Source organism: Neopelma chrysocephalum, unplaced genomic scaffold, assembly GCF_003984885.1.
Source record: "Neopelma chrysocephalum unplaced genomic scaffold, ASM398488v2 Primary Assembly neopelma1_60, whole genome shotgun sequence".
Taxonomy (NCBI): Eukaryota; Metazoa; Chordata; class Aves; order Passeriformes; family Pipridae; genus Neopelma; species Neopelma chrysocephalum.
This window is the reverse complement of record NW_020897715.1, coordinates 1753524-1763067: the sequence shown is the minus strand read 5'-3', so window position 1 is coordinate 1763067 and position 9544 is coordinate 1753524. Positions and strand designations below refer to the sequence as shown.

Below are 9544 nucleotides of genomic sequence, written 5' to 3'. Positions count from 1 at the left end.
TTGAAAATCTCTGCCTACAAGCAGACTTTTCCTTAAAGGAGTTAACGGCTCTTTCAGGATTTTCATTATCTTCTTTATACTACCTTTTGCCGATTTCATTTAATATCCATTCAACTACACACTGAAATGTGGGCAAAAAAAGCCCCTTCAAACAGCTTGATAGGTCTGTCAATGTAATTTTAGCACTGGGAGTGGTTATTTGAAGTCAAAACTTGGAAAGCGAGTAACTCCATAGGATGTAAGAGACATTAGTTAAGGGTGTGTGCTTGTGTGCACACCTCTGTAATGTCTACAAAACACAAAAAGTTTCCATTCTCCATAATCTATCTCTCTTTTTTGACAGATTATCACTTTGTTTTAAAGTGACAGATACTTTGCAATTAGATAGTTATGTTTCCTGGTACTCTAAAGATTTATGATGACCCTCACCTTCCTTGAAAATGCTGGAGAAGTGGCTTTTATTGTGAATTTTACTGTGGTAAAGGGTGTTGGGAAGTAATTAGTGGCATGCGGTAAGTTTAGGTGTGGAGTAGATGTTCCTGGAAAAATACCTGCTATCTGCCTGTGAAGTGCTTCCCTTCACAGTTTCCTTCAGGCTAAAATGAGCCACATGATTTTATCTCCAAGCTTTGATTATATCCATTCACATTACTTCATAGTGAATTTCCTGAAAAAGGTCTAGACAGTAAAGGATAGCTCTTCTATGCCAGAGCAAAATATTGAGTGCCCAAGGTCAGTTGTTCTATACAAAAACCTCCAGGACACCTCATTAATTGGACAAAAGAAGCAGCAGTTCACCAGACACATGGCTGGAACAAAAAACTCCAGAAGTAAGAGGAGATTTTTGGTATTCCAAGTGTTTAGTGTGTATCCCCTCCCTTTCTAAATTTGTTTTTTTACTGTGCCACTTAGGAAAAAAATTGAGGTATTTAGGAGATGATTCATGTAAACTACATCTTTATTAAGGTACCTTGAAGATTTACTCAGCAAGAAATCAAGTATTGCAGACTGTCATTCCTTTTTTATCACTTCTACTTGTTTGAAGGCTGCCATTAAATTTTCCTACTCAAGCTGTGTATTTGTTAGCCAGTGGTTCTCTGTGTGCTATGCTGGGTGCATACTCCTCTAGCTTATCTCTGTATTTGAAATTCACCCAGCAAGAACTGCTTTCCAGTGTTTTCTATTTTTAGCCCAATTTTCCATCTGCCCTGTCAAGCTGAGTGGTTGTATAAACAGTGATATGTTTTCCCAGCTTGGCTTTGATTCTCAATTAAAACACAAATACAAGGCAAAAAGCACACTTACTCATTTTTATGTATCCTGAATGTTCATGCACTCAATGTATAAATTTTCCATACAGTTCCCTACAAGTAGGCAGATATAAAATATCAGCTCCTGTAGTTCATGAAGTAGCATAACTTCATAAATCTGATATTTGCTTGTAGAGTGAAGATGTTCATAAAGGTTGACAGGAATAGCCAATCAATATATATATATGCTTTCCCCCTTACCCTCTTAAATTTTCTACAGGAAGAAAAATCCAGGGGAGTGGGAAATTTGCAAAAACCTGCAATGGATTTACTTGTTTTAGCATTTTAAAAGTTTTTGGTTTACCCAGTGTGTTCTCTTAAAAGGAAGAGGTTTTTAAGAGAAGTATAAATATTAACTATATTTTTGCCACTTTTTCTACTGTCCTTGGTTGTTTGAAAATATGAAACAAAATGAAAATGAAAGAATTGAAGCATGAAAAGCATGGCTGCATTTCTGTTCAGCAAGTTAAGGCCAAACATCATTATCTCCTTGGTTGCTTTTGAATATTGCACATATTCTTAAGAGCTCATGAGTAATAAACTTTCCAGGTTTTGATCTGCTTTTCACCTCAGGAGTCTGGAACATCCAACCATTGGAACATCCAGCTTCAGAGTCAGTCAGTGGGAAATGTGGTGCTGTCAGGCCCATGCAGAGCAATTGAAAGGGCTGGCTGAGAGGTGCTTTTTGGGCAATAAGCAGGTTCCCAATCTCTCAGCGTGACTGTGGCTGCCAGGAATGCCAGAGAACTCATTACAAATGCTCAGTGATAACAACAACATCCCTGTGTTATCAACACTCTTTTCAGCACAAATCCAAAACACAGCCCCACACGAGACGTTATGAAAAAAATTAACTCCAACCCAGGAAGAACCAGTACATAAATGAACACAAATGCCTTTAAAATTAAAAGTACAGATATTAAAACATTATTTACAGTTGTAATCAATCTGACATTATAATATTATATCATAATATTAGATTATATAATACCTGAGAAAAAAACAAACCTTGTCAGCTCAGCCTCCATTTTAGGCTTCAGAGCTCCCATTGTGCATAGGAAGGAGGAAAAAAGGAGTAAATGTAAAGGTATTATGGAAACTAAAACATAACACAGAATCATTTAATCATCAAGATGTTGTTGCCTGGAGGGAAAAGGGACACTGCAAGGCAAGGTTATCATTACAGCTTATTGTAACTATCAGTGAAATGCATGTAAGTAGAAGTAGCCACCTAAATGATGTCTTCTCTAAATATGTAGAAGAGGACAAACCTATTAATTTTTTTTTTACATTTTTTATCAATCTGCTATGAAAATTCACTTTGTTTATGAGTACAATTTTGATTTTTAGACTTTAAAGGTTCCACTTGAAGCACTTCACAGGCTCAACATTTAGGCAAATAAAGAGGGAAAAGCATTATGTGTAGTGCTAGCAAATCAGATTAATAGTATATAGCACAAAGTTATACTAAAAAATCTCTTCATGGTATTAACATGGGATTTTTAAAATGTCTTACAACAGGCACTTAAAAAAATAATTGCTTTCCATTTCATACAGGTACTTAGCTCACCTTGTTATATCATCCTCTAGTGTGAATGTGACATGAGTGACTCAGATTTTAATTTAAAAATTTAAAATAATAACAGTTGCTAGAAAACTCTCTTCTACCAACTCCTGCACCTGATGAACATTAGAGAAACTTCTTTCTGAAGACCCTTATTATGGCTTCTAGCTCTTATTCTAATTGTTGAAGAAGAGTAGACTATGAACATTTAGGTTTCTTAAAACAGATTTTTTTAGATTTAATGAAGTAGATGAATAGATCAATAAAAATAGGCTGTGGTATGGTATTTCTACATTAGTACATATGCTAACATTTCCAGTATGCTATGGTAGGATATTACTATTGTCAGGCCATCTAAAGCTTCAATATATTAGTCTCTTTAACTATTGAAAAATCATCATAAAAGGAGTAAGCAGATCTGTAGTGATGCACATATGGTAGAGGAGTTTTATTTGATAATAGAATTTGGATGAATTTTGGATACAAAGGGACAGGTTATTTAAATTAAAGTATTTCAGGATTGGTGAATTAGAGCATGTGATGGGCTTGTTTTTACGTTCTAAAAACAGTCATTGTAATATCAGACGCTCTGTATCTTCGTTTTCAATAGTCTTTAATAAAGCATTAGACAAGATATTTTTTGTAGTGTAAAAAGAATACAGAATGGATTATGGAAGTCTGTGTGTGTCCCATTGTTAGAATCTGTCATGTGAAACTTCAGTAACAGATTTATTTTGTTAATGCCATGAGGTAAATAGTGGAAGATAAACAAAAAGGATATTCTCTGTTCTGATTCCCGCTCTATGTTACATTCTTTATGTACAAAATAATTTGGGATATTATTTCAATAACATGATAATCTGAGTGCCTACATACTTTAAATAAAGCAAAGCATTAAAAATTCTCATTAATTTACCTAGAACAAATGCTGCTTGTATGTTTTTATTAAGCTAACCTTTAAAAAAAAAAGTTTTGAATGCAAGATAAATTGCTCCAAAAGCCAATTAAGTTACGAACTCTGAAATCAAATAATGAAGCTCATCTAATTTCTTCAGCTGAATTAACTAATCTTACAGGAAGAGGATATTAATAATTGATTCCTAGCATGTTAAATTAGAAGAAATTTGTGGATTTCCCAAACCATGTCATGTAAACAATGGCCTCCACACTTAAAAAATTGAAGGAAATAACCAAACAGGTCCATATGTTTACAACACTAGTTGATTTGTGTTATAGGGACATAGGCTAGAGGACACAATGTAATTATATGCACATTACTTATTTCCTATATTTACTTTATTGTATCACCACCAGAAAAAAATCTCTATATTACTTTTTCCATTCCCTTTTTGAAAGCAGCTTTTGAAGTACTGTGTCAACATTCCATGTTGCAATTCACCATTTCTTCATTTCATCACCCACCACAGGGAATTCCTCTCCACTTGTAGGTGTAGTGAGTTGAAAATGGTGGATCTCATTCAGCTGTTGAAAGGCCTCTTTCATGCAGGCCTGAATAATCTTGAATGATTACTAAGATTATTAATAATGTCATAGTTCTAATAACGATTAACCTCTTCACTCTGTTGAGGACCCCAATTTATGGAGTCCTAGTCTGACTTCTTTTGCCTTGTACAAGACACCAAGATTTATATATCCTACTTCCAAAAAAACCACTTAAGCTTAAAGTAGACTTCTGTTACCACCTTGGATGAAGAGGTCTCCTGATGCTCCTCTATCAAAAACTCTCCTTGTTTTCCCACTCATATTGCAGGGAAAAAAAATCATCTGAATGGAAATAGGAGTAGTAATTTTCTAAGTATGTGTACTTTAATGTTATATAGTAAAGTTTTATCACTTAATTCCAGTATTTGCAATTTCCACATGTACTGAGGAAAACAAAACTATCTTTGTATAATTACTTTACTAAATAAAAATTCTTTTTTTATAAATGCTAAGTTTAATATGCAACACATGAAAAACAACTGAGGTCAAACAGATACAGAAAAGATGTAAAGCCAACTGAGGCAGGATGGAAGCAGTCTGCTTGAAAAAGTTATTTTTTCTTTTCTGTCAGTTTTATTAAGTGAAAATGCACTCAGTGATTCTTGAAATAAATTAAAATAAACAAGATTTCTTGAAACCAATTGTATTTTTTGAAAGTCAATCATTCACTCACTCAACTTTAACATTTAAATCTGAACTAGATCAGATAAAACTATTCTCCTTTTTTTGTAATTGATGGAAATAGTTCTGTGTTGATACAATGCTAACTAAAATTAATGAATTTATGAAATGAAGATGATCTAATTGTTAACATATCAGAAAACAATTTTTTACGTGTTCCCTTCCTTCGGTGCATCAACTTTCATTTTACTAGAACAAGAAATGAATTTTCCTTCACAGAATAGCTGTGATCACACACGTGTATCCAGGCTGACTAGATGTGCAAAATGGAAAGTCGATCACTCTGAGGCTTTGAAATAAACTATTTTAGGCTCTTCATAGACTGATACCATTGTGGTGTATCCCAGACTGGTCATGCAAAACATAATGCTTTCCACAGTGAACTCTGTCACACTGGAAGAAATCTGGGAAGCAACCAGCAAGAAAAAGGTGGTTCACATTGTCCACTGCTGAGGTCCTCCTGCGTGCTCTCATAAAGGAATATTACCTAGGTAGAGAGGGAAAGGGAATGTTTCAGTGGCAGGAAAAAAAATATGGAATTTTCAGATAATTCTGGGATTCAGTACTCTCCAGCTTGCCTATTTCCTCACATGCCATCTTCTGCACAACTGCATTTTCCTTTTCATATGTAGACAGCAGTGTACTGAAAGCAACATTTAGACCAGTAACAGTCCTGTAGGTCTTTGTGCCTTGCTTTTCATTTCAAATTCTGATTTCATTATTACAAATGCCATTTTTTATAGATTTAAATGAATTACTGCAATTTTCCTGTGCCAAAATTTGAAGAAAAGAAAATGATATCATAAGTTACAACTGTAATAGAAATTCTCCATCACCTGCAAATAGGGGTATTAGAGTGATGTTACAAGTAATGAAACTATCCTTGAAATAATAAGATAAAAACCAAAACCTAGATGATAAAATTGACCCGATATCAAATCATCTGTCACTGGTGTACTGATAGGAGCAGGAGAATTTATTGATGATTTTTAATGCACACAAAGGCACCATGATCCTGACTTTGAATACATTACATTTGATGAAAAAGTTAAAGTTCTCTCCTAGCAAGTGACATCACTCTGAAAGTACCTTTTTCTCTCGTTTAATAGAGATAATCAGATAAAGAGTTATCAGAACTTCTATAGTGCTTTTGAGACTGTATGCCAAAGGAGTAGACTGATAAAAGTATGTTTCTAACTTTTCATTGAGAAGTCATATTACCAATAAAATATGTATTCCAAGATCTAAAACAAATTCAGAGTACCTGTGGTGACATACAATAGCTACGGATCTGAAGGCATTTGAGGCCAGGTGTGCATACATTATCCTCAGTCAGCACCTGTACATTCAGTTTTTAAACAGAGTTCATTTTTTAAAGTTAGTTTACTTGCGAAGAAAGTTTACTCTGCTGAGTCATCTGACCTTGGAGAAAAACAGCTGTTGACTTTCCTAAACCAAAACTATTGAACTGTAACAGCTAAATTGCTGACCCCGTTCCGAGGGTGGACAACTCTGGATGAAAATGAAATATGAAATAGCACATTTCCTTGTCTGTCTCTCATGAATTTATTTCTTCAAGTTAAATAACCGTCCTCTCACCAGCATATAGATACAAACATGCACCTGACTTATCTCAGTATCTAATCAGAGGTAAAAGGAATTACTGGTTCCCATGGCAACTGCAGTTCAGTATATTCATTGACCTTTTTCTTATCAATATTGCTCTTATTATTCAGCACAAAAAACTTCTTGTCATATCAATAAGAACTCGGATATTTATAAATCTTAATTTTTTTTTTTCTGTCCAACCTAAGAAATATTGCTTTTCAGAAGTCTACTCTGTCACTACAAGACTTAATTTAAATGTAAGAATTATTGGGGCTGTTCTTGGGCATTATTTTTGCATGCTGCATTTATTATTTGAACACAGAGCAAAAGATCCTTTTTTCCATCTATTATGACAGACTCAAATCTTCAGATTATTTTTCTCTCTAATAGGAGATATTGATTTCACTGGCACTTCTAGCACAAATGTAAAACACAAAAAAGCCAGCATGTCTATTCTTGTCTCAGAAACATAAAATTTATTGTAGAGAGACAAAAGAACTGCAAATATCCTGCTTGATTTTTTAAAAACTTTTCTATTGGAAAAGGAAGCAATAACACAAGTTGCAATCCTTTCTTGTATCACTGTGTAGGGTCTGAGCCTGAATTTCAAAAGATATTTTCTTTTCACGTCTTTATTCTGCTGTTTGCAGAGCAAAGGTGGGACTCTGTTTTCCTGGCTTAATGCAGTGTTAGTTAGTAAAGGGTAGAACACATGAAGCAACTCTAGAATGTAATATGGGATAGAGGGTTCTGTTTAAAATGTTGTTCTGACATAGCAAACAACCAGGAACACAAAACACAAAGTGATATTATTGTTTAAAATACAAACAATGAAGGATTTTTCTGTTTTTTTCTGTGATTTTACTCTTTAGTAGTATTTTCATAACTCTTAGACAACTGATCGAAGTTTTGTATATCTGTCTACATTATTTACACAAGTTACTAATTTAATGAAGAAATTCACAAAAAATGTAAGGGCAGTTCAGAGCTTTACAGATATGTGGGGGGGTTTTTGAGGGATTCAAGTCTTATTAAGCTTTCATCCTGTAAAAGTGAAGTGTAAATCTTCGTTTGGGATTTTAATTACTGTAATAATAATTTTTTAAAAAAGATAACTAATGTTCACTTCATTCAGAAATTTCATGGATATTAATTAGGCAATAGATATGCAGGCAGGCATAAAGATATTGTAAATTATTGTGTTTTCTGTACGTGGAAGTTTGAAGCTTTCTAAGAAAAGAAGCATTTAACTGTTTCAGGCACTCTTCTCAAAAGACCTTCCAAACAGCCTATAAAATCAGTACTGCAGGGCTGGAAATATCTGTTCTAAAACTCACTGTAAATTAAATATGCTTATTAAGCCCAATTAATACATTTTCCTCTCAAAATTCTCCCTTTCATAGTACACAGCAATCTTCTACTAAATGATTAAACCTAACTCCTTTATGTCTGCATGTTAATCTGTGCTATCATTACATATGAAGCTGTCTTGATCAATGTTGTTATCCTAGGTGAAAAGTCAACTTGTACTCAGTAAATTCCTGAGCAACTTTTTATTCTTTCATAAATTCCTGTAGCATCTCTCCTCTTCCCCCCCCCCCACACCGTTATTAGAAGGAGAATATTGATGGTTTGCTGAGGAAACCTTTCCTTCCAAATGTTACTGAAGTTTCATAAAAGTAACTCCAATATAGCCTCAGATACCTCTGGGTCTGAAAAGTTAAAATCAAAATAAACCCGAATTTAAGTAAACAACAGTCTCAGGACGAAGAGAAGGAAAAGGGACAGGAGAGTGACACCCTGTATCCCCAGATGTCGCCAAATGTCCCCGAGGTGTCCCCGGGGGGTCTCAATGTCCCCCTGGGGGTCCTCAAATTTCCCGCAGTGTCCTGCAGGTGTCCCCAAATGTCCCTGTGGGGTCACCAAATAGCTCCAAGTGTCCCCAAGGTGTGTCCAGGTTTTCCCCAAATGTCTCTGAGGGGTCCCCAATGTTGCTAGGGGGTCCCCAAATGTCCCCAGGTGGCCCCAAGAGGGTCCCTGAGTGCCCCAGTGGGTCCCCAGAAGTCCCCCAGATGTCCCAGAGGTGCCCTCTCCGAGGTGTCCCCAAATGTCTCCCAGGTGGCCCCCAGCTGGCCCTGGGAGGTCCCAATGTGCCCCAGGGTCTCCAGTGTGCCCTGGCTGGTCCCCAAACGTCACCAGGTGTCCCCAAATGTCCTCACGAACTGAGTTTAGCTGGGCCGAGCTGCAAAACTGAGCTCAAGCCGAGCTGCTTTAGGCGCGGGGCTGCAAAACCTGAGCTAAAGCCGAGCTGCTGAACCCCCCCAAAAAGCTGAACTAAAGATGAGCCGCTTAACCCCCAAAAAAGTTGAGCTCAAGCCGAGCAGCTTTAGGTGCTGAGCTGCAGAAGCTGAGCTGCCTTACTCGAAATTATTTGAGGCGCCCGCAAAAGCTCCGGGAGGGATGAGGCAAAGCCCCGGGGGGGATCTAGGAGCGCTCCGAGATGGTGCTTCTGTCAAAAGTTGTTACAATCGAGTCCAAGGCGAGGAATTACCTCCCAAATAGCGCTTTCCACGCAAATTTGGCCTGGGAAACGGGAATTAAGCAGGGGGTTTTCGGGGGCTGCGCTGGGGGAGGTATTTAAGAGGTACCCAAGGGGGAGGGGAGGGCTTTGCTGGGGGAATTGCGGCTCCTGGGGTGCTCCAGGACGAGGGAAAAGACCGGCTGGGATCTCCTGAGCCTGCGGGACCGCGTGGTGTGGGTAAATCCTTCCCTGTGGATTTAGACTCGCTCTCGCATTTTTCCTGCTTTTCTGTCTTCTCTCTTTTCCCTCCTCTTTCTTTGGGGTAAAATAAAGTGGAATTGTGGTTTGGGATCAGCA

The 9544-nt window shown here is 36.8% G+C and overlaps 1 protein-coding gene across 1 annotated transcript in view; it reads left to right on the top strand.

Annotated features, from left to right (window-relative positions):
* Positions 1–9343: 9343 nt before the first annotated feature.
* Positions 9344–9544, top strand: part of LOC113966605 (chromatin modification-related protein eaf-1) — a 2584-nt gene continuing 2383 nt past the window's right edge. The window contains exon 1 of the mRNA XM_027681504.1: positions 9344–9424. The gene's annotated coding sequence lies outside the window, so the exon portion shown is untranslated. The remainder of the gene's footprint in view (positions 9425–9544) is intronic.